The 24329-nt window shown below is 39.0% G+C and overlaps 2 long non-coding RNA genes across 2 annotated transcripts; one reads left to right on the top strand and one right to left on the bottom strand.

Annotated features, from left to right (window-relative positions):
- Positions 1-6263: 6263 nt before the first annotated feature.
- LOC149468300 (uncharacterized) lies at positions 6264-7283 on the bottom strand. Its single transcript, XR_016311772.1, has 3 exons — positions 6728-7283; positions 6539-6634; positions 6264-6425 (listed from the first exon to the last, which is right to left on the bottom strand). It is a non-coding gene; the product is annotated as an uncharacterized LOC149468300 (long non-coding RNA).
- A 3778-nt stretch (positions 7284-11061) lies between these two features.
- LOC149468301 (uncharacterized) lies at positions 11062-11629 on the top strand. Its single transcript, XR_016311773.1, has 3 exons — positions 11062-11165; positions 11259-11354; positions 11468-11629. It is a non-coding gene; the product is annotated as an uncharacterized LOC149468301 (long non-coding RNA).
- The last annotated feature ends 12700 nt before the right edge of the window (positions 11630-24329 follow it).

Below are 24329 nucleotides of genomic sequence, written 5' to 3' on the forward strand. Positions count from 1 at the left end.
TATGTATTTGCAAAATTGTATAACAGAAAGAAAGATTATTTTTGTTTTTTTTTACATTTATATAGCAAAAAAAAAAAAAACTCAGTGGTGTTTAAGTACTACCAAAAGAAAGCTCTGTCTCCAAAAATAACAATTTCTTTTGGGTATGGTGTTGCATGCTTTAGTAATTGTCATTTAAAGTGTGATATCGCTGGAAACTGAAAATGGTCTGTACAAGAACTGAAACAGATCACTAGTTACAGAAAAATTTCATTCTCCTAATGATTTCAGCTCATACCACCACTACATGTACATCTAAAATGCTAATTGACTGTAAGGCCTCATGCACAGGGGACATTATAAAAAAATCAGCAGCGTTTTTTTTAGCATTTTTGCATTCGCTTTTTTAAGCGGTTTTCAGCGTTTTTTCACTGTTTGCGTTTTTTAGCAAATAATCCCACAAAATCTTCAGGCTCAAAAACGCTCATAAACGCCGGATAGCTAAGTTACTTTTCAGCTTTTACCAGCGTTAGAGCATTTTCAGCTAAAAGACTCCTCTAGAAACCAATTAGTTCTGGGTGGTTTTCCAGCTAGAAAACGCCCCTGCCGCTGATTAAAGCCTATGTGTGCATGGATACATAGGATAACATGCTGGGGAGTTTAGTGGCTGTAGAAAAAAAATGCCAGAAGCCAAAAACAGCAGCTATAAAAATGTCCAGTGTGCATGAGGACTAAACTTTATTTCAGCTGAAAAGACATGGAACTCCTATTAAGAGCTTGCCAATAAATAATTGCTGCCTCCTCCTCTATGCGCCTGCATGCAGTATACCTTATTGGATATTGTTATTGCAGTACGATATATTGTGGAGATCTCTGCACAGTTGTGAATGTTTAATAGCAATAATAATTTGGCAAAGGGTCCTTTCACTCGGGCGTTCCGTTTTTTTCATCAGTTTAGTCACATTTTTTTCAAAGAAAAAACAGGTGAGTTTACATCCTTATTTTCATCTGTTTACATCTGTTTTTTCATCCGTTTTTAGTCATCAGCTGTCAGTGGAGTTCCCCACTGACAACTGAATGTAAAAAAAAATTTGCCTGCAATTAAAAAACAATTTAAAAAATGGCGTGGGGTCCCCCCCCCTCCATCCATACCAAGTCCTTCGGATCTGGTTTGGATTTTGAAGGGAACCCCCAAGCCAAAATTTAAAAAAAAATGGTGTAGCGTCCCTCCCAAAATTCATACCAGACCCTTATCCGAGCATGCAGCCGGGCAGGCCAGGAAAAGGGGGGATGAGCGAGCGCCCCTCCCTCTCCTGAACCATACCAGGCCACATGCCCTCAATATAAGTGGGTGCTTTGAGGAGAGGGGCTCCCCCCAAAGCACCTTGTCCCCATGTTGATCGGGACAAGGGCCTCTTCCCCACAACCCTGGGCTGTGATTGTGGGGGTCTGCGGGCAGGGGGCTTATTGGAATCTGGAAGCCCCCTTTAGCAAGGGGGTCCACAGATCCAGGCCCCCCAGATCCCAGCATTTTGATTGACGTTGGATCTACTTTGGGGGACATTCTTTTATTTTCCTTCTTTTAATAAAGGACTTGTCAAAGACTGTCTCCTGTCTTTCTCACACTACACTTTTTTTGTGAATGAGTATCGGTACCATGAACCCCATACTGATTCACATGGGGGTGGTGGGATCTGGGGTCTCCCTTGCTAAAGGTGGCTTCCAGATTCCAATAAGCCCCCCGCAGACCCCCACAACCACAGCCCAGGATTGTGGGGAAGAGGCCCTTGTTCCCATCAACATGCACAAAGCACTCCCCATGTTGAGGGCATGTGGCCTGTTATGGTTCGGGGGGGGGCGCTTGCTCATTCCCCCCCCCCCTTTCCTGACCTGCTGGGCTGCATATAATCCGCTGACATCCGTTTTCCGTCCATTCTGGGTTTTTTTGCAGAACAAAACTAGGGTTTTCTTCCATTAAAAAAAAAAAAGGATGCTAACGGATGCGGACATTAACGGATGTAAAAAGATGTAAACGGACAGATGAAAAACAAACATACAGAACGCCCGTGTGAAAGGACCCAAAGACTTGCTAGGGATCCACTTTTGCATTGTTTAAGAGTTTTGCTATCACTAATTATGTTAGTAATGTTATTACTTTATTCCTATTAAATAGTTGCTTAAATGGTTGTCATCTTCCCATTTTATTTCTTTTAGATTTCTCAAATATATTTGATATATTTGAGTAATATATATATATTTATATTTATTTTGTTTTAATGGCTGCTTTTAGCTACCAGCACAGGGAAAGTACTAAAAACTCTAACCTCTACCTAGGTCTCTGCATACAGGGAGTTATTTTCCACCAGCCCCTTTCTCTCACTGTATTCTTCAGAGTTCACCTGCAGCTACATATTTAAAAAAAAAATCTATACAGCTGAAAACTATACCCTGCTTTCTGCATATTTTGTTCCTTAAAGAAAAAACAAAAAACATTTGCATTATCTCTAATGCTACACCAGAATTCCATTCATTATGTTGATAGAAACCCAATCCAAGAAAAACATGTATTTTTATTACTACTAGTAATAATAATAACTCTTGCTATTATTAATATTTTAATAATGAATTAATGATTTCTTCAACAATGTAATCAAATAAAGTGCTGCCTTCATTAGCTAACCTTTTTGTTTATTTTAGAAAAGTACATTATAAATCAAATCATTAAATTTTAAATTATGAATACAAGCAGCTTTGTTTGCATGAAAAGCTCTGTTCACATTCACAGTAGCGACTTAAAAGCACACAATTAACTAAATCTACTATGAACAGTTGCTTAACAAGGAAAAAACTGAATAACCTCTGGAGTGGAATGTTTATAAGACACTTTTGGGTATTCATATTCTGGAAAAGCATCTTGCGTTTGACCTCTGGGGTAGTCATGCTGCTTTACTGACATAATTATCTCACCTCTATCAAAATGCTCCAGTATTTAAGCGTCTTAAAAATACACCAATATATTCCTGCATCTCTTGACAGTGTTTGTATTCTCCTTGTGACAGTTCACATCACAGCTTTAATCATTCAGCTAGGAAACACAAAGGGTAAGGAACTGCAATGTACGCAATGGTCAATGTCTGTGTCACTCTTTGTGAATCGAAACTTCCAGAGAGCGAGGGAGCGGGTATGCAGTGCATTCTGGGTAAGAGCTAATTACATTAATGTCCTGTCAATCACATTTAAATAAGCAGACCAAACTAGCGCTGTTGTGGCGTTAGACTTGGAAAACAATTGGAACTTATTTGTGTGCCATTCTTTTTCTGTACATGCTAGATAGCTAATGATGATTGTTTATGGAAAGATGCCTGTCCAATTATTTTTGAAGCAACACAAGAATGCAGGATGACTGGAAGCATCAGGTTTTTGCCAGAGAATGCCTCAGGTAAGAGGAGAATGGCTAGAGGCTATAAGGAATCACAAGAGACAAGTCAGAGTTGTAAATTGGAAAACTGACATATCTCATCTAATATACTTGCTAACTAGGCCTTTAAATTCCTTGACATTTAACTAAGTTTGTGGAGAAGCTGAATTTTTTTTCTTTCTTGTTTAGCTCATAATGTAACACATAACAGCTATTCGCAGATTAAACTGATTATGCCTTATTATGTTTATTAACGGAAACAAATTCAGACTTGATTGTGACCTTTCCATGAAGCCTGCTATTCGGAATTTTATTGGTCACTAGAATAGTTTATTAATGAACAAGCTACGAAAAGTAATGATATATAATGTGTTCATAAAAATGACACTATTAAATCATGAGACTTGCATAAACATCAATATCCATTAATTATGCCACTGATCCATAGTAGAATTTTTTACTACTGACACATATCATACTTAGGGTCTGTTAAAAAAAAACACATAACATATATTGTACTGTATATTAGGAACACTACATATTGGTATTCATGGCAGCTAGGACCTTTGTGTGTTCAATCTTGAATGCAGCCAGTTCAAGAGTTACTTATGACAATCAGGTGAGAATTAGGTTGAAATCAGAATAACTATTTAGCATTGATGGGCTTTTCTGACTGTCAGACATGAGACAGAGGTTTTCCATTTGTTGTGCAACATTTGTGCCGACAAGCAATGACTTTGACCTTTTCATGTACGTGCATAGCAGTCATTGAAATCTGAAAGAAGTACATGGTGGATCTCAGCTCTGATAATATTGGCAGGTCTGTCATCCCATATCTGTCACACCTCTTATCGGAATGATACTTTTGAAATTGGATAGCCTGATCAATGTTGTGGCGAACAGTGGGCCATAAGTCTTTAAATTGCAGTACTGTGGAATTGGCATTAGGTACGTTAGAAAGAGGGAGATGAAACAAGCACATATGGAGATGAATGGCCATTAAAACAGAAAAATGAAGAGCACCCAGTAGATGCATTAAGGCACTTGTCAAATGTAAATTGATCATCAGACAGCTGATAAATACTGTAATACAAACAGTTCCTTAGCAGAGGGCAATTTGGGCAGAGGAATAAAATGGACCTTTGCTTAATGTAATCATGAGCACCAAGATGGATGAACCCCCAGGGTAGATCTACAATGAAATCCATATCAATTTGGGTCCATAGGTGGGTGGGTATACTGTAAGTAGTGTGTGAAGAAGGCCAGCAGGATTGCCACTGATAATATTATTGGTCACTAAAATAATTGATTAATGAATAGGCTACGCAAAGTAAAGATATGTAACGCATTAATGAAATATTATACTATTAACCCTTTCACTGCCAGGCCCTATGCTCCACTTTTAAACTCAGGTGGCCTGGCCATTTTTGCAATTTTTCCACTGCTTTTTTATTTTTCCCTTAAATCTTTCAGAGTTTGTAAAATACCCCATAAACCATATATTTTCTAAAAGTACATGACCAGTAGAATAAAAAGTAAGTGCTACTGATTTTCAATGCCCTGCGATAGTAGCGCAAATGTTTATCAAAATTATATTTTTGCTAGAAATTTACTAAAATCATTATTAGCGGATACAAACACAGCAAATTTTACAAAATTCCTGCTAAATTCCTATTAAATATAAAAGCTTAATCTGTATTGAGTTAATAAATAACAAATATTTGTCAATTTTAAATTGTGCCTTTTTGCAAGATGGTGAAAATTGAACCTACGCAAAAATGTAAATAACTGAATCTCTCTAAAAATCTGGAGGTTTTCATTTTTCTCTTACAGCTTTCAGAGTTTGTAAAAAGCTCCTAAACCATATATGCTCTGAAAGCACATGACCAGTAGAATAAAAAGAAATTGCTACTGATTTTTTTAGGCCCCACAATAGTTGCTCAAATGTTTATCAAATCACTATTTTCATTAAAAAAACCCACTAAAATCCTTATTTGCACACAAAACCACAACATAACTTGCTAATGCGTATGCCCATGGAGGGCCGTGTTTACTTGCACGGGGATGCACAGGTGTTCTGGCATGTCAACTGGGACGCAGTAGCTGCAAGGACAGATCTGACATCTGTGCAGGTGTAGGTGTATGGCTCTAAATGCAGACAGTGTGAGTTCAGAGACATACACCCACATGAATGTCAGGTTAGGAGCAGTGGCTGTGTTCATGCAGCCACTGTGTCCCAATTGACATCAATTGGATTGCCCGCATGGGGATGCACGGAACACCTGTGCATCCCCATGCAGCTAAATACTGCTTCGCTGTACTATGACTTACATGAACAAGGTCCTAGGCCTTGTTTAGACTTGTGTTTGGGGGGGAGGCAAAAATGCACGGTTGAGCTGCATTTTTGCTGGCTGCCAAACGCCACCTCCTTAAGCTGCAATAGGCAGAGGACAGGGTGCTGTGCTGCTTTGCACCTCTGGCAAAGTTGACTCAACTTGTGGCGATGCCATCCTCTGAACACTACACATTCAAGTCAGTAGGGAAGTGCCACAAACACAACAATAAAGCACAAACAAGCCACCCAATAATGACACGTATAACTAGTGTCATTAACTTATCTCCGACTCACTGGTATAAGTGTGGATCCATAAACCCATAAGGTACATACTAAGCAAAATGGTAGTGTGACAAGAACACCCCTACCTGGAAAAGGAAGGTTATTAGGTGATCCACGCGGAGTAATATGAATTCAAAAATATTCCAACCAATTCTTTATTTGATCACATAGATCATAAGGAGGTTAAACATGAGCATGGTGTACATATGAAACAAATAAAATCATGTTAAAAAGCACTAGGCGTCTTCAGTTTAGGGTCATCTTAACAAATAGAGTACCACAAGGCAGAGTTATAAAGTGGTGATATAGTTATCCTGGGTTTCCATGGGTTTTCGGCTTGTATTCGAGTAAACCATGTATGCAGCAAATGTGTTCCCAATGTATGTCAGGTATCTCCTGATGTGAAAAAAGCTGGAATACAAAAATATATAGTATATATATGGAAATATGAAAACCAAAAAACCATATCACATCCAATATTCACCAAGCCTCCCTCTACAATGGTCAGTGGATACTACTATTACCTTCTCAAAGGTGAGGTTGACAGGCCAGCTTCTCAAGTGTAGGGACTTCCTGGATAGCCACCCCAAATAAAATAAAGTCCACAGTACCAAATGATTCTGAGGATATATATAGAAAAATAGTGAAAAATGTAAAAATCATGGGCATCAGGTCACCCTGAAAATAAAACACACATAGAGTGGGTATATTACCATCAATGAAGATCAAGAAGACATCTGTCGACTTGAAATAGGATCAGGTCCTTGATGCTTTTCCAAGATGCATATGGGGGTGAGGAGCCAGGTAGTCACAATACATAGATTCCAAACACATATACTGTGTATATAGCATATAACAGGCTATACGGGCCTGAATTCTGATACCCAATAAAGGGTTTCCAAAAATTGCTCAAAATGAGAAGATTATTATTCCATATACTGTGTATATAGCATATAGCAGGCTTTGCAAACCTGAATTTTTATACCCAATAAAGGGTTTCCAAAAATTGCTCAAAATGAGAAGGTTATTGCGGTTTCATGAGGATATGGCTATGTCACAGCACAACCCCTAGATAGGATAGCGTATATATGTATATATATGTAGATCGTCCTCCAAAGAGGATTTGCAAAGATTCCCCGAATATACAGGGTAATTTAGGCCCAAATAGCATGCCCTTGTTAACACCATAAAAGCTCTATCAATCTCAACAGCCGTAAGCTAAGTTAACTTGCCACCGGTGGAAGATAAATTTCCCTGAAAGATAGCCGTTTGCGAGCCGCTGCTACACAATGATCTGGGGAAAATAGACTGGACAATGAGGAATGGTGATAACCTCACTAAGAGCGAACGAATAGCCCTTAGGGAACTTAAGAATGCTAAAAACATTGTGATCAAAAAGAGTGATAAAGGGGGAAATGTAGTATTATTGGAGAGTGTGGAGTATGAGAAGGAGGTACTTAGACAGTTGAAGAGTCAGGATACATACCATAAACTGTCTAATAACCCGTTTCCAAAACTTGTAGTTGATTTAAATAAAAAAGTGAGATTGGCACATGAAGCAAATCTATTAACCAAACGGGAATGTGATATGTTGACAGTTGATGTATATAATATCCCCACCTTCTATGTAATTCCAAAAATACACAAAAATCCCTCTCAACCACCGGGACGCCCTATAGTATCGGCCATTGGTGGCCCTTTGGAACCAATAGGTAAATTTGTAGATGATTTAATTAAGGATCTGGTTCTAGAACTCAGATCTTATGTAAAAGACACTGGAGATGTACTTAAAAAGATCCTAAGTGTAATTTAGGCCCAAATAGCATGCCCTTGTTAACACCATAAAAGCTCTATCAATCTCAACAGCCGTAAGCTAAGTTAACTTGCCACCGGTGGAAGATAAATTTCCCTGAAAGATAGCCGTTTGCGAGCCGCTGCAGCAATAGCCTTATGGTAGTTTTCAGAGGGTCAAGGGCCTTCCTAGCAGGGAGCTGTGACACCGCCGTTCCTTCCCGCCTCGTGGGCGCCGCACCCAGTGAAGACGCCGAGCGTAGTGACGTCAATACGTTGACGCGTTTCGTCCGCCAATCACCGCAGACTTCGTCAGAACTGGGAGGGGACTTCAATATTTCGCCTTATATGGTGCTCTAATTGCATACCAAAGAGTCTCCACCTCGCCATCTTGTGTTGAAAGAGTATCACTACATTGGAATAGTCCAAAGTGAATTAAAACACATATATTGAATTTAAAATGATTGCTGGATATAGAAGAAAGGGGCCTAAATATTATTATAGATCAGATCCTCTTCAGAGAAAAATTAAATTAAAGATAAAGAGGAAATCTAAATTAGCACAATACTTGTTCCAGTGGGGAAGACATCAAGACCAGATTCCGCTACCCAGGCTTTCAATATTAATCCAGTTATTTGAATTTATTTTAATTATCTAGAGAAAATAGAATCAGATACAGAATTAAGATTCATATTTTGTCCAAATATATCCATATTTAGTTCACATAAAGGATATAATAATATGGATTATGGCTTAGGATATGTAGAAGGCTCCAAGAGACTCATTTCAAAAAAACCCCAAAGTTAAGTTCTGTATTAAGTCCATATGGGGCAAGTGCTCCCAGGGTATAAATCCAGAATTTTTCCTTTTGTAGGAGGACTTTATCAAAGTCACCCCGACGGGCTGAAATATTCAGCATGAAAATCCCTTTTACTTTTAGACCATCTGTTTTGCCCCCATGGACTTCTTTAAAATGTTGGGCCAATGGGTTTTCTTTTTCTCCCTTTCTTACATTCCTATTTTCATTTCTGATGTCTCTCAGATGTTCACCAATCCGAGTCCTAAGGTTCCTTTTGGTTTTACCTATATACATCTTCTTACATGGGCATTCTATCATGTACACTATTTTGCTACTTGAGCAATTAATGAAGCTGCGTATTTGGAATATCTTAGAATTATCATTATTAAAGAACTGATTAGACTTATGCACAAATGGGCATATCTGACAGTGACCACAAGGGAACATTCCATAAATACCGGTCCTCCTAGTTAACCAGTTTCTCTGTGGTGCCCTCTGGAATTCTGATTGTACTAGTATATCATTTAGATTCCGAGTTCGTTTTGCTACCATTTGAGGGCTCTCTCCTACTACTTTGGCTATCTGCGGGTTTTGAGTTAATAAGTGCCAATGGGAGTCCAGGGCCTTCCTAACTTCCCCCCACTGTTGTCCAAATTTAGTTATAAATCTTACCGGTTGGTTTTCAAGGTTCTCAGCTAGCTTTAATTTTGGTTTGTTTATCAGTTCCTCTCTTGTTTTACCGAGGGCTCTTCTTTTTGCTCTTCTAAGAGTTCTATGTGAATAGCCTCTCTCTCTGAACCTCTTATAAAGCTGAATAGATTCATATCTATACTCCAGATCTTCTGTACAATTTCTTTTTATTCTCTGAAACTGACCAATAGGAATTCCTTGTTTTAAACTCCTTGGATGATAGCTATTGGCATGGAGAAGTGTATTGGCCGCTGTTTCCTTTCTGAATGTTTTAGTAACCAGATCGTTTCCGTAGACAGAGATTGACAGATCTAAAAAAGTTATCACCTCTCTATCTACTGTATAAGTAAGTTTAATATTCCTATCATTGTCATTCAGAAATTCCATAAACCTTTTAAGCTCATCAATACTACCATCCCAAACCATCAGGACATCATCAATATATCGCAACCAAGTTATTGCGTATTGGTTATAGGGAATAGAGGGATATACCAACTCCTCTTCCCATAGACCTAGATGTAGACATGCATATGCCGGGGCCCAAGGTGCTCCCATGGAGGTACCACATATTTGTTGGTAGAAGAAACCCAAAAACTGAAAACAGTTATGAGTCAACATAAATTCCAACAAATCCAATATAAATTCATTTTGAGCCTCCATTTCAGGAAAATGTGTCTCCAAAAAGTGGGCCACAGCTTTTTGTCCCCAGGTATGTGGGATAGAGGTGTAGAGGGATTCCACATCAATGCCGACCAGGAGTGCACCTTTTGGTACTTTTACATTTAGGATCTTTTTAAGTACATCTCCAGTGTCTTTTACATAAGATCTGAGTTCTAGAACCAGATCCTTAATTAAATCATCTACAAATTTACCTATTGGTTCCAAAGGGCCACCAATGGCCGATACTATAGGGCGTCCCGGTGGTTGAGAGGGATTTTTGTGTATTTTTGGAATTACATAGAAGGTGGGGATATTATATACATCAACTGTCAACATATCACATTCCCGTTTGGTTAATAGATTTGCTTCATGTGCCAATCTCACTTTTTTATTTAAATCAACTACAAGTTTTGGAAACGGGTTATTAGACAGTTTATGGTATGTATCCTGACTCTTCAACTGTCTAAGTACCTCCTTCTCATACTCCACACTCTCCAATAATACTACATTTCCCCCTTTATCACTCTTTTTGATCACAATGTTTTTAGCATTCTTAAGTTCCCTAAGGGCTATTCGTTCGCTCTTAGTGAGGTTATCACCATTCCTCATTGTCCAGTCTATTTTCCCCAGATCATTGTGTAGCAGCGGCTCGCAAACGGCTATCTTTCAGGGAAATTTATCTTCCACCGGTGGCAAGTTAACTTAGCTTACGGCTGTTGAGATTGATAGAGCTTTTATGGTGTTAACAAGGGCATGCTATTTGGGCCTAAATTACCCTGTATATTCGGGGAATCTTTGCAAATCCTCTTTGGAGGACGATCTACATATATATACATATATACGCTATCCTATCTAGGGGTTGTGCTGTGACATAGCCATATCCTCATGAAACCGCAATAACCTTCTCATTTTGAGCAATTTTTGGAAACCCTTTATTGGGTATAAAAATTCAGGTTTGCAAAGCCTGCTATATGCTATATACACAGTATATGGAATAATAATCTTCTCATTTTGAGCAATTTTTGGAAACCCTTTATTGGGTATCAGAATTCAGGCCCGTATAGCCTGTTATATACTATATACACAGTATATGTGTTTGGAATCTATGTATTGTGACTACCTGGCTCCTCACCCCCATATGCATCTTGGAAAAGCATCAAGGACCTGATCCTATTTCAAGTCGACAGATGTCTTCTTGATCTTCATTGATGGTAATATACCCACTCTATGTGTGTTTTATTTTCAGGGTGACCTGATGCCCATGATTTTTACATTTTTCACTATTTTTCTATATATATCCTCAGAATCATTTGGTACTGTGGACTTTATTTTATTTGGGGTGGCTATCCAGGAAGTCCCTACACTTGAGAAGCTGGCCTGTCAACCTCACCTTTGAGAAGGTAATAGTAGTATCCACTGACCATTGTAGAGGGAGGCTTGGTGAATATTGGATGTGATATGGTTTTTTGGTTTTCATATTTCCATATATATACTATATATTTTTGTGTTCCAGCTTTTTTCACATCAGGAGATACCTGACATACATTGGGAACACATTTGCTGCATACATGGTTTACTCGAATACAAGCCGAAAACCCATGGAAACCCAGGATAACTATATCACCACTTTATAACTCTGCCTTGTGGTACTCTATTTGTTAAGATGACCCTAAACTGAAGACGCCTAGTGCTTTTTAACATGATTTTATTTGTTTCATATGTACACCATGCTCATGTTTAACCTCCTTATGATCTATGTGATCAAATAAAGAATTGTTTGGAATATTTTTGAATTCATATTACTCCGCGTGGATCACCTAATAACCTTCCTTTTCCAGGTAGGGGTGTTCTTGTCACACTACCATTTTGCTTAGTAAGTGCCACAAACACCCCACAACTTCCTGCAATGCATGTGGTTGCAGTGCATTTGTCGGCAAAATGGGGTTAAAACAGGTGCTGAAGAAGTGCCGCACCATTTCCTCACCATCTGTCAGTAGCCACTGGAGCACAATCCAAATGTGGATCGAGCTTCAGAGGCATGTCTAAATCTATCCTTGATATGGTTTTTATTTTTAATTTTATTTTGTTTACAACTTTATTTTTTTAGGGGGGGAGGGGTTGGAGAGACGACAGGGATCTAAACAAACCTCTAAGGTCTCTTTTTTTGAGACAGAGAAGGGGACTGAAGACAGTCCCTTTCTTAACAACTTGAGATGCAGTGTAGATGAATGAATAGGAGTCTGTATAGTCTCGTATTCAGTCATAAAATGAAACATAGTACACAGTGTTTACTATGTTTCATTCACAAAGTGAAACATAGAAAATGCAGTTTACTATGTGCCAGTGATGAATAAATACAGAAGCGATTTGTACTGATAGCTGACTGTATTCCTACGGGAATGTAAGAGGGTTGGTAAACATGTTTAGCAGCCTCGCCGCTCTGAATGTCAGAGGGCTGCAGCTGGCGAGAGGGATTGTCCAGCCATCAGGGAGGTGGGGGGTACTAAACGGGTATTGGAACAGTGGGGGCATCTAATTTGACAGGAGGGCAGAGGTAGCCACAAGGGGATCAGGACGGGGAGTTCTGGGGGGTCAGAGCAGTGGGGGTGACGTTGCAGGGTAAGGGAGAATTAGAGTGAAGGTGGGAGCATTTTGGATGACAGCAAAGGCAGGTGGAGGGGAGAGAGACACAGTGCAGATAAACAGTTGCGGGAAGGGGGTGGTTCATATTTTTGGTAAATAGCTCTGATTAGAGATGAGCGAATTATTCAAAAATTCGATTCGGCTGTTTCGCCGAATTTGCGGGAGAAATTCGATTCGATGCGAATTTATTCGCTGCGAATTTAACTTATTAAAAGGGTTTCTAGGCTTCAGAGAGCCTTTATATTAGTGCAGAACACTGTACCTTTAATTTAAATGCCCTTGGAGTCTGCTGGGGAAGAGAAATAATACTGTCAGTCAGTATGACATGCAGATGAGTGCCGTCGATCTTAGAATCACCGCACACTTCACTCATTTGGGCAGTCACGGGGCACGACGAAGAAGAAGAAGAAGAAGAATGAAAAGAAGAATGAAAAGGAGAATAAGAAGAATTAAAAGAAGAAGAAGAATGAAAAGAAGAATGAAAAGAAGAAGAATGAAAAGAAGAAGAAGAAGAATGAAAAGAAGAAGAATGAAAAGAAGAAGAAGAAGAATGAAAAGAAGAAGAATGAAAAGAAGAATGAGAAGAATGAAAAGAAGAATGAAAAGAAGAAGAAGAATGAAAAGAAGAAGAATGAAAAGAAGAATGAAAAGAAGAAGAAGAAGAATGAAAAGAAGAAGAAGAAGAATGAAAAGAAGAATGAAAAGAAGAAGAAGAAGAATGAAAAGAAGAAGACTGAAAAGAAGAAGAAGAAGAATGAAAAGAAGAAGAAGAAGAATGAAAAGAAGAATGAAAAGAAGAAGAAGAAGAATGAAAAGAAGAAGAAGAATGAAAAGAAGAAGAATGATAAGAAGAATGAAAAGAAGAAGAAGAAGAATGAAAAGAAGAAGAATGAAAAGAAGAATGAAAAGAAGAATGAGAAGAATGAAAAGAAGAATGAAAAGAAGAAGAATGAAAAGAAGAAGAAGAATGAAAAGAAGAATGAAAAGAAGAAGAAGAAGAATGAAAAGAAGAAGAAGAAGAATGAAAAGAAGAATGAAAAGAAGAAGAAGAAGAATGAAAAGAAGAAGAAGAAGAATGAAAAGAAGAATGAGAAGAATGAAAAGAAGAATGAAAAGAAGAAGAAGAATGAAAAGAAGAAGAATGAAAAGAAGAATGAAAAGAAGAAGAATGAAAAGAAGAAGAAGAAGAATGAAAAGAAGAAGAATGAAAAGAAGAATGAAAAGAAGAAGAAGAAGAATGAAAAGAAGAAGAATGAAAAGAAGAATGAGAAAAAGAATGAAAAGAAGAATGAAAAGAAGAATGAGAAGAATGAAAAGAAGAATGAAAAGAAGAAGAAGAATGAAAAGAAGAAGAATGAAAAGAAGAAGAAGAAGAATGAAAAGAAGAATGAAAAGAAGAAGAAGAAGAATGAAAAGAAGAAGAAGAAGAATGAAAAGAAGAAGACTGAAAAGAAGAAGAAGAAGAATGAAAAGAAGAAGAAGAAGAATGAAAAGAAGAATGAAAAGAAGAAGAAGAAGAATGAAAAGAAGAAGAAGAATGAAAAGAAGAAGAAGAAGAATGAAAAGAAGAAGAAGAAGAAGAAGAATGATAAGAAGAATGAAAAGAAGAAGAAGAAGAATGAAAAGAAGAAGAAGAAGAATGAAAAGAAGAATGAAAAGAAGAATGAGAAGAATGAAAAGAAGAATGAGAAGAAGAAGAATGAAAAGAAGAAGAAGAATGAAAAGAAGAATGAAAAGAAGAAGAAGAAGAATGAAAAGAAGAATGAAAAGAAGAAGAAGAAGAATGAAAAGAAGAAGAAGAAGAATGAAAAGAAGAAGAAGAAGAATGAAAAGAAGAATGAGAAGAAGAATGAAAAGAAGAATGAAAAGAAGAAGAAGAATGAAAAGAAGAAGAAGAAGAATGAAAAGAAGAATGAGAAGAATGAAAAGAAGAATGAAAAGAAGAAGAAGAATGAAAAGAAGAAGAAGAAGAATGAAAAGAAGAATGAAAAGAAGAAGAAGAAGAATGAAAAGAAGAAGAAGAAGAATGAAAAGAAGAATGAAAAGAAGAAGAAGAAGAATGAAAAGAAGAAGAAGAAGAATGAAAAGAAGAAGAAGAGGAAGAAGAAGAATGAAAAGAAGAAGAATGAAAAGAAGAAGAATTCCAGTACAGCAAAAAGTGTATCTGCAGAGAGCTCCGCTATTTCTGACAGTTCTCTGACAGTTCCTTCACATTTACAGCGGTTGAAACATTGTATCTATTTATTTCCGAATAAAAACATCTGTATCCTAAATGGAAACAAATAGATACAATGTTTCAACCGCTGTAAATGTGAAGGAACTGTCAGAGAACTGTCAGAAATAGCGGAGCTCTCTGCAGTGACACTTTTTGCCGGCTGATCGGGAAAAATTCGATTCGTGCATCCGAAGTTTGCTAAAATTCGGATTCGGTGCGAATCGAATTTTTCCTAATATTCAAAACGAATTCCACTTCGCCAAGTTCGATTCGCTCATCTCTAGCTCTGATCAGTGGCTTGTCTGCCACTGATCAGAGATTTCAGTTTGTTCAGCAGCATATGCTAAACAGTTCTGCTAAAAGTTCATGGTCACTGAAGTGACCATGATCTTATAGCAGAGAAATGCAGATCTGTACACGTACATAACTGGCTAGCTAGAAGCAGTGCTGTAGGTCCGTACACCGCACAGACCTGGCAATGAAAGGGTTAAATATCACACCTGCCTAACCATTAAAAGCCAACAAGTATGCCACTGGTTGTAATAATACAAGTTATGGTGAAATCAAAGCAAAAGAAGAGCAGGGACCATATTGTTTGACATAAATTAAGTCTTCAAAAAGAGCAGATGTATTCTAAATTCTTGTGGCGTGTTATTGCCAAGAAAGAATGCCTAGCCACCTTGAACAAATTATGGCATTCTTCTAAGGCCAGATTGAAGGTCAGCAGTTTCCTGTTTCCAAAGTTACAGCTCTTATCAGCAGGCAGTATATTTTTCTGGAAAATATAAACCTGTAAGCTTGTTGGGGGGGGGGGGGGTAATAGGCACGTGATACTTCCTCCATGGTCCCCTCCTGGTTGGGCGCAATGTGTGGATCACATGAGAGGCCGACCTCTGGGTGGGTTCTTCTGGGCTACGCTAGGCACCTTTACTTTGTGTCATACACCGTGTACACTTGAACCAATAAACCAAACTTCAGTTGACTCTTTGTAGCCCTGTATCAATGTACACCTTCACTGTCACAGCTGAGCCTATGTCCACTCCATGTGGCCAGAGTATCTTTGCTACCTCACTCCCATTAATGGAATGGGGCCCCAGTATGGGCCTAGCCTGGGCTCCATGCACGCACTAACTTAGCTCTTGCTCTTCCATACCTGTGTACAGGCTGAGGACCTCTGTGGTGCTGATCCGTTCCTATTGCCATGGGAGACAGACCTGCTCACGGAGAGCGTGCAGACAACAACTCCTCCTGAAAGAGGCTATCCAACCTTCCACATGTACACGCTTCGCCACAGGCTGCTTGCTAGACTTCCGTTAATCTTGGTAACCACTTGCTTTATTCCACAACATGTTAACTTTTTTATTGTTGTCTTCATACCCCAAAGTGCTTCACTGACCCCTGTTGCAGACTAAGTGCAGAAACATCTTAACACTAACCCTCCCAGCCGGGACAGCATAAAAAAACAACCTGACTACAAGCACATGGATGGGTAATACCACCTTTAGGGTTGAAGGACCACAGTGACGCCAGCTTCGGAGGCATTGACTTTTATGCAGAAGGACTGGAGGGGACTGGAGGAAGTTTGCGTGATGAAGAACAAATGCCTTGGTGAAGGCTTAGTTTAAAAAAAGCAACCTGTTTTTTAGGGATCTACTGCTTTGGGTTAGCACCCTTTCTGGTGAGGGAAGTGATATGGTTTGCTATAATGGAGAAGTACTTAATAAATTTGCATTTAGTGAAGCCCAATAATGGTCTTAGTGTCAGAAGGTGGAGCCCATTGTAGAATGACCTTTACTTTGGCTGCATCCATGGTGAAACCTATATAAAAAATAATAAGCCCCAGGAAGGAGATCTGGGAAATGACTAGGGCCTAAACTATCAAGAAGAGGTCAGTTCTACAAAACACATAAGCTGGCACAGTTATCTATTTATTTTGGAGTTGGATAGCAAACAATTTAATTTTTAATTCTTCAGCCTATTGGGCTTGTGAATATATTTTTATTTGCTTTACCAAATAAAGTGCTAAAGATAATGCACTAGACATTTGCGCCCTTTCTGTTTTTGTTTTTTTAGCATTGGATTTCCCTGACTTGATTAGACCTGCACTGCCTGCCCTTCCATTTTGGATTGCTTGACTCTGGCATAACTCTGAAGCACAGCATGGGGGCCTCTGCCATTTTTGAGTGCTGAAGTGTCAAGTTTTTTGTTCATCTCTTGTAGGACTCACATGATGTCTTTCATATAGTAGTCCAAGTTTGCAGAGATAATTAAAATGTCATCCAACTACACTAGCATTAAAGTGTAACCAAAGGCAAAACTTTTTTTTTTTAGTTTTGAATAGAGTGGAAAGAGCTCAGAATGCCTGTCAGTTTTAATTACTGTCTATGCCTCCATTGGGAAGGTTCATTCTCTCTATTTGTCCTGCTTACAGTTATCATCTACATTGAAAGTAAAAGAAAACCCCAAATTGTAGGTTGACATCTGAACACCAATCGAGGAAATATTTCCAATGGGGACATTAGTTGGTGACCCTGGTGACACACCCGGATTCCCTCAGTTTTGAAGAATTTCCTCCAACTTTGTTCCTGGTTTGGCTATGGGGAAAAAGTGAAGGGAAATTTCCCCAATGCGACATAGATGGATTAAAAAAAACTGACAAGGGTTATGACCCTCCCTTACTCTATCCAACATGAAAAAAAAGTATAGGCCTTTAGATACACACTAAATGTCTAGGTAAGACATCATTAATGAACTCTTCAAAGACAGCTGCTGCGTTCCAAAGACCAAACAGCATAATTAAATATTTATAGGGGTTGAGTTACTAAAGGAGCATGTTTACATTGCACAGTGAATTTTCAATTAGCTTCATGAATTTGGTTAAAATGTATTGCAAAGCATACCCAATCACAAGCGAGGAAAATTTAAAAAGCTGTATTTTTTCTTGCACATGATTGGCTGATGGAGGTCAGCATCTTCACCTCATTTACTAAGCTAAGAGACACTCCCCTTACAAAGTAAAAATTCATTTCTCTAGGTGAACAGCCACTTTACTATTATTACATCAGTCTCATAACATCTGTCTTTAGTACTGAATGTTGTTTTCTATTCATTGCCCTGTTTTATGCATACTAGGTCATAAGCCCCTTTAGATCAAGTTTGCTGAAAATGTAAGCTTCCTGAATTTGAGAGAACAGTTCAGTGATTAGTGGCAGCGGATAATGATTGGGAACTATAATCTTATTAACCACTCGAGCTCCAGTTTTACGTCCTTCATGACCAGGCCATTGTTTGCTATTCAGCACTGTGCTAATTTAACTGGCGATTGCTCAGCTATGCAACACTGTACCCATATGAAATTTATATATTTTTTTCTCACAAACAGAGCTATCTTTTGGTGATATTTAATCACCACTGGATTTTTTATTTTTTATTATGTAAATGAAAAATACTGAAAATTTGGAAAAAAAAACAACATTCCCTTGTTAATGTTAATAAACACATCCTATAAAATCCAAATTCTTCATAAATTTAGGACAAAATGTATTCTGCTTTATGTCTTTGGTAAAAACAAAAACAAAACAATAAGTGTATATTAATTTGTTTTTGTGAAAGTTATAGCATCTACAAACTATGGTATATATATTGAAATTTATGCAGCTTTTAGGCAGCTCTGACTTCCTGACTGCCTATCACATTTCTTGAGGCACCAAAATGCCAGAACAGTACAAACACCCTCAAAATTACCCCTTTTTGGAAATCAGATAACCCAGGTATTTGCTGAGAGGCATGTTGGGTCTATGGAAGTCTTTATTTTTTGCCACAAGTGTTTGGAAAATATTTTTTTTTTTTAACACAAAGTTGTCACTTTACTGAGATATTTCTCATGCACGTCATGGGTATATGTGGCATGACACTTCAAAACACATTCTGCTACTTCTTCTGAGTATGAAGCTACCACAGGTGTGAGACTTTTAGGCAGTCTAGCCATATATAGGGGCCCAAAGTCTAAATAACACCTTCAGGCCTTCAAGGGGCGGTAAATATGCATTGGATTTCCTGACTACCTATCACATTTTGGAGACCCTAAAATGCCAGGACAGTATAAACACCCTCCAAATGATACGTTTAACTAAAAAAAAAAGGAGGCCGTGATGTCGTCATGGAGGAGTGGAAGAGGACTCCAGTGGCAACCTGTGAAACTCTGGTGAACTCCATGCCCAAGAGGGTTAAGGCAGAGCTGGAAAATAATGGTAGCCACACAAAATTTTGAAACTTTGGACCCAATTTGGATATTTTCACTTAGGCGTGTACTCACTTTTGTTGCCAGCGGTTTAGACATTAATAGCTGTGTGTTGAGTTATTTTGTGGGGACAGCAAATTTACACTGTTATACTGTACACACACTACTTTGACTTATAGTGTGACTGTGATAATGTGGCGGGCAATCAGGGACTGGCACTGACACTGGCTAGGAGGAACATTAACTGACTTTAACTGACACTATCTGACATCACTAGTGATACTTACACAGTGATCACTGATAATACTGTACACTGTGACTGTACTACTGGCACAGGATAGCTGACAGGGGTGATCTGGAGGGCAATCAAGGGATTAACTGTGTGCCAGCAAGTGTATGTGAGCTGATTTTACTTACAGAGTGGTTAGCTTTTCTTCCTGATATCAGCTTTGAACGGTCGATCCAGCCAGATCTTGTGTGTTTACTAACACACTGATCTCTGTGCTGTCAGCAACAGGTTCATAGTCAAAATCATTCTCTGTGGGCTTGCTGACAAGCATGTGATGTGTCCAACCACAGCATGCTCAGCAGGGAGCACACACATGCACGCCTGTAAACCCAAAAGAACAAACAGAGCCACTAACCGACATTAAAGGTTAAACTGCTGGTTGGCAAGTGGTTAAGTACATGGTAATCAAACCAGTGGTTAGATACATGATAATCAATACAGGGTCTGAGGCTTCCAATTTTCTTTTGCAGAAAGAAGAATCCAGCCCTTGCTGGTGAAGTAGAAGCCATTTTCCAGATTTTCATGAATACATTTTTGCCTTATTCCCAGGTTCGGAGAAAGAAAACACTCTGTCACAGGGTGGACAGGAGATAGGCAGACGTTTAATAGCTCAATTGTGGCATGGGGGAGGAGCATTAGTGGAGCCTTTAAGGAAGACCTTTTGGATTGTGGTGTAGCAGACAGGCAGGTCCTCATTGAAGCCTTTAAGGAAGACTTTTTGGATTGTGGTGTAGCAGAAAGGCAGGTCCTCATGTTTACAGGGCATCAGATTTAAGCGACGTTGGATGCATGTGCTGTGGCATACTCATATAAACATATCCAACCCAACTGCCAGTCAATGGATGAGTTATGTTTCCTTAGCCAAGGATTTTCTTAGCTTTCTAACTGAAAGGTAGGTGAACATAACAATAGTTCTTCAAGGTGGAGAGCTTTGATATGAAAGCTGTGTGATGCAGTGGACGTGTTCTTGTTTAGGTCTTGTTATCAATACACAGCTGATGTATAGGAGTTTCCAGCTTGAGGGTAAGGATAACCATCTGATATGGAGTCTATCATGGCCCCTGAGACAGCCAAAGCCAAAAGGGAAAATGGTCCTGAGGAGGAAACAATGGTAGCAGGAACCAGATGATAGTCAAAGAAAAGAGTGCATAGGCCCTAAAGTTTACTGAACATTTGGGACAAGAATGCAGGCATGCACCCTCTTTCTGTACAGTAAAAACAGGGATCCTGTGTTCTGTGGCAAAGATCTGGGCTGATCTGCATAGGTTCTTCTGTACTTGGTACACCCAGGGCTGAAGTAAATGAAACCAGTAGCGTGGTTGTAACAACGTCACAATGCCTTTCCTGCAGCCAGTGACCAATGTGAAAGACTAGTGCATAGCTTCCTCCAAGCTGGAAGGAGACAGGAAATTTATAGAGCATCCTTAATAGCCTTGTATAGTCCTATCAAAACTGGCTGCAGTAAGCAGGATAATTCCAGCCAGATATTTGTGACCACCTGTGGAGTACCGCCTAGAGAGGTTCTGCCATTTCATGCCGATCATGGAGATTGTGGAGAGCAGCCTGGGATCCCCTTGTAGCAGAGATTTTACCATTTGAACCCTTTCCTGCCCTGAACCTGAAAAGAAGGGTTTGAGTTTAATTTACAATTTACAATTGTTCTAAGTTAGTGAAATTCCAACTCAGAAAACCTTTCAGGGAGCCTGGTTTTGAACTCAGGAAGAGCAGTGAAAGTGTGTGCAGGCTGTGGCAGACTCCCAGATTGAGACAAGCAAATAGTCAGCCTAAAATCACTGTGGTCAGTAAAAAATAAGTGCAGAGTAACACTGACCATGAATTGGCAGTCAGTCAGCTCTCAGATAGTAGCATAGCAAATGATGACAGGGGCATAGGTGTTACTACCAACATGAGGTCAGATGCTGGGTAGTGTACACAGCAGCAACAGCAGGCAGCGTGAAGATGCAGGTGCCAGACACAAAGGGGTTAGTGTATTCCACAGAGGAAAATGGAGAGTCATGCAGGCCAGTTCATAAAAACATATATTCTGAAACAGAATCAGTACACATGAAGAAGGGTCAGGAGCCAGCCAATTGTTACACAGAAAGGTAATACGTCAGAAGGTAGAGATTTATCAAACAGGCCAAGGTAGATACAGTGGTGTATTTAGGTTTTGTACTGCCCTAGGCAACACAAAAATCATCTGCCCCCACAGACACTGACCAACAACCCCCCTTCCCCCTCCCCGGCGATAGAAAGACACTCATCTTCAAAGCTCCGAATATCCCCGGGAATGAGAGTCAGGCTCTACATACGCCATCAAGCAGCCCGCAGCCTCTCTTGGATTCCACTTGGTTCCCATGGTGCATGTGTCACTTCTTTCATCCCTTCTTTTGAGGGGAGGTGCTGCCCCCCCTGAAAAATGCCACCCTAGGCAAGAGCCTCTTTTGCCTTGTGGTATATACGCCCCTGGGTAGATACAAAAGTAGATAAGCATAAATTGATGTTAGAAAGCTAGGTCTGAACCAAAGAAAAACAGGAATGAACATTAGCACAAAGCACTGGCTTTATAGTGAGCATGGAAGTTAGTTGAAGACTGCTTTTAAAGGTGGCAGCAGCAGAGGTCCTCCTGCAAGTTAGCCTTAGAGGTGCTGTCTAGAAATGGGAAAGCTAGTCTGACATAGGCTTTTTACTAAAATAAAGCAATAATCCCCCTGCGCTTTATATTGACCTGTAAACTTTAAGAAGCTGCTAACACTCAGTCCTATACCTAAAGTTGCATGAACACAAAATACTTAAATAAATTGGTGTAGCGCTAAAATAAACAACATAAACATATGAACAAATATATAATCATATAAATGATAAATACAATTGTGATTAAATCCTCCAGGGATCTAGAGCATAATAATGTGTGCCACAGAATTTGTGAGTATTTGTGAATCCATCAAATTGGTCCTAAAATTGCACCCAATATATGGTGAATATAAAACGAAAACCCCCCAATCCCAGAAAATGGGATTATGAACATACGCCGAGTGTCATACACAGTGAATCCCAAATGTGGGATAATCCTATAACAAACTGACAAGTGCTTGAACCCCAAAAAACAATAAGCACATAAAAAACTGTACAATTCTCAACAATTTATATGTGAAAAAAACTTTATAAAAAATAAAAAAAGTGAAAATAACACATATATATATATATATATATATATATATATATATATACATATATATAAAAAGTCCAATACAGTGCAAAATTTGCAAGAGGTGCTTCAATACTCCAGGACATGCAGGTGGTACGGTGCATGTGCATAAACGTATTTAAAATTGTGCTTACCAGCTTGAGCATATGATACTTTAAAATTTAAAAAAATATTGTATTGTATAATAATATTGTATTGTATGAGTATTTTGTAACTTCTTTTTGGAGGGCTATGACAAATTGCCCTCCTCAAACAGGGTATTGGGCCAAACCTGTAGGTAAATAAGAGAACCAGATCCTTTGCTAAATAAAAGAGTGGGTTTGATAATAAAGTTGGTAGTGCCTCCACTCTGAAAGGTGATTTCCTTCCTGGGAAATTAAACAGTAATCTAATCAAAACAACTGAGAGAAGAAGAACCACTACAGACTTCAACCAATATAAAACTGCCCCTCCCCAAAAAAATACAGTTCTCGCCTCCACACTGCCAAGCAGACCTATTTTAGCACTCTCATTAACACCTTTTCATCCAGCCCGCTCCCTTCAACTCTGCTCTACCTTTAACTCTTTACATTGTCCTCCAACACCTCCACCCACTAACTCACTCACTGCCCAGGGGACCATCAATCACTTAAAAAATGAGATTGATTCATTTTGTGATTAAATCTCCACTCTACAAATAATCTCCTCACCTAATACCCCATGTCCACAGGTACACTCAACACTTCCCTTATTCAACCCTGCTACTATAGATGAGGTTGCTAAACTTTTTTCTAACATCCACCTAACCACCTGTCCCCTGGACCCTATTCCCTCTCAATTACTGCGGTCACCCTCTGGCTGTATCCTACACTCTCAAACTCACATCTTCAATCTCTCCCTCTCTTCTGGCATCTTCCCCAGCACTCTAAAACATGCACTACTCACCCCCATACTTAAAGCAGAACAACGCTCTCTCAATCAACATGGACTATTTTTAATCTTTATGCTGATAGCATTAGTAAATAGACAGGAAAGTATATCATATTTACTTGTTTTAAACATTTTTTTTATTTCATTTACTTCTTGGTTTCCATGCTTAGGCAAATTATGTCATACATCCCAGAAGTCTTCAGGAGGAGAGGGAGGGTTCTCAGTTCAGCCAATACCTGGGCTAAGGGCAGATGGATTCCAGGAAGTAAATGCTACATGAATCATCTGCCCTTATTCAAGATGGACACTGGCAGAATTATCAAGGGGTGTTTAAAGGAATTTTAAAGGAATTCTCAGCAAAATAAATCATGGAGACATGGATGGATGGGGGAGTTTGCTTTGAATACTAACAATTAATTAAATAGCATTTTTAATTTGTGGTGCTTAGATGCAGTGCAGTTCCACTTTAAAAAAAAGGCCCACCAGTCTTAACAACCTATGCCCCATCTCCTTGCTCCCCTTTTCCTCCAAACTCTTTGAATGACTGGTCTACAACCAACTGAGTGACCACCTCATTAAGAATAACCTTTCTGATTCCCTTTAATCTGGATTTCGCCCTGAACACTCCACAGAAACTACTCTCCTAAAACTCACAAACGATTTACTAACAGCTAAAACCAATGGTCTCTTTTTTGTACTCCTACCCCTGGACCTTTCGGATGCCTTTGATACAGTTGACCACCCCTTCCTTCTCAAAAGACTTTACTCCTTTGGTCTCCTTGGCTGTGCTCGTTGTTGGTTCTCATCCTACCTATCTCACCACACCTTCAGTGTTACTCACAATTCTACTTTGTCCTCTCCTCTTCCTTTC

This window comes from Staurois parvus, unplaced genomic scaffold (assembly GCF_062004578.1).
Source record: "Staurois parvus isolate SC_StPar_1 unplaced genomic scaffold, SC_StPar_1.0 ptg000090l, whole genome shotgun sequence".
In the NCBI taxonomy this organism is placed as follows: Eukaryota; Metazoa; Chordata; class Amphibia; order Anura; family Ranidae; genus Staurois; species Staurois parvus.